The following is a 993-nucleotide window of genomic DNA, read 5'->3' on the forward strand; positions in this document are numbered from 1 at the left end:
GGTTGCATGGAGTCCTGTCTGTGTTTCCTGTCTGCTTTCGGGAAAGCCCAGTCAGGATAAAATAACCCAAATCAAATAACCCATTTTAAATAGTAAAGACCTTTAAAAAGCCTGGAGAACGATTGATCAAGACCTCTTTAAAATATGCGTAACAAACTCCTGCCTCTTGGAAGCAAAATATGAAGAACTCAGGTGTGGATTTAATTGTTTTTTTCTCAGAAATTTTTATATATTTTTAAGTGTGAGAATGAGTAGACTGAATCCGTTGATGCCAAAAACAGATTAGACAGGTCTTATCTTCCTATCTTACAATAATCACACATCTCAGACTCACACACACGGAGACGGGCTTATTGTTACACCACAGGGATGTTGTAAAGCACACTCTTACATCTGCTAATAAAATACACGCCTACAACGGCTGCCAGGAGTGAGTGGTGGTCACTGCAGGTTGAAGTGGTTTTCATCCAGCTGCAGGGACTTAAGAAACCATCTGTGCCTTCATACCCACACACTCACACACACACACACTTCCCCTGCACATGGGTTGCATAATCTCTGCACACATTTTAATCGGTGTTTGAATCGTGTTGTTGACGTTGCCACGGTGACAACACCAACACCTTTCCTGGCTGTCTCCGGGGCCAGAAGCAAGCAGACACACCTTCCTTTGACTGCAGCTCACTTCCCTCCTGACTGATGTTTGGACAAATGCTCCTGTTTCCAGTGAAGCCCAGTTGTATGAGAAACATCAGGGAACTATAAAATGTCGAATTCACCATTTCTGTGTTTTGATACCACTTTAAAAAACATTTGATTGTTGCAGACTGTTTGCATAGAAAATGATATATTTCCACAAGTGTTTCTCTTTTGCTTCTCTTTTTGTAAGTTTCCTGCTTTAGAAGATTTAAACACAGTAACATGCACAACGAGAGATGACTTTAGGGAACAAAAAATGTCAAATTAAAATAAACACAACATGGTACAGCAATG

Source organism: Austrofundulus limnaeus, unplaced genomic scaffold (assembly GCF_001266775.1).
Source record: "Austrofundulus limnaeus strain Quisiro unplaced genomic scaffold, Austrofundulus_limnaeus-1.0 Scaffold293, whole genome shotgun sequence".
NCBI classification, from domain to species: domain Eukaryota; kingdom Metazoa; phylum Chordata; class Actinopteri; order Cyprinodontiformes; family Rivulidae; genus Austrofundulus; species Austrofundulus limnaeus.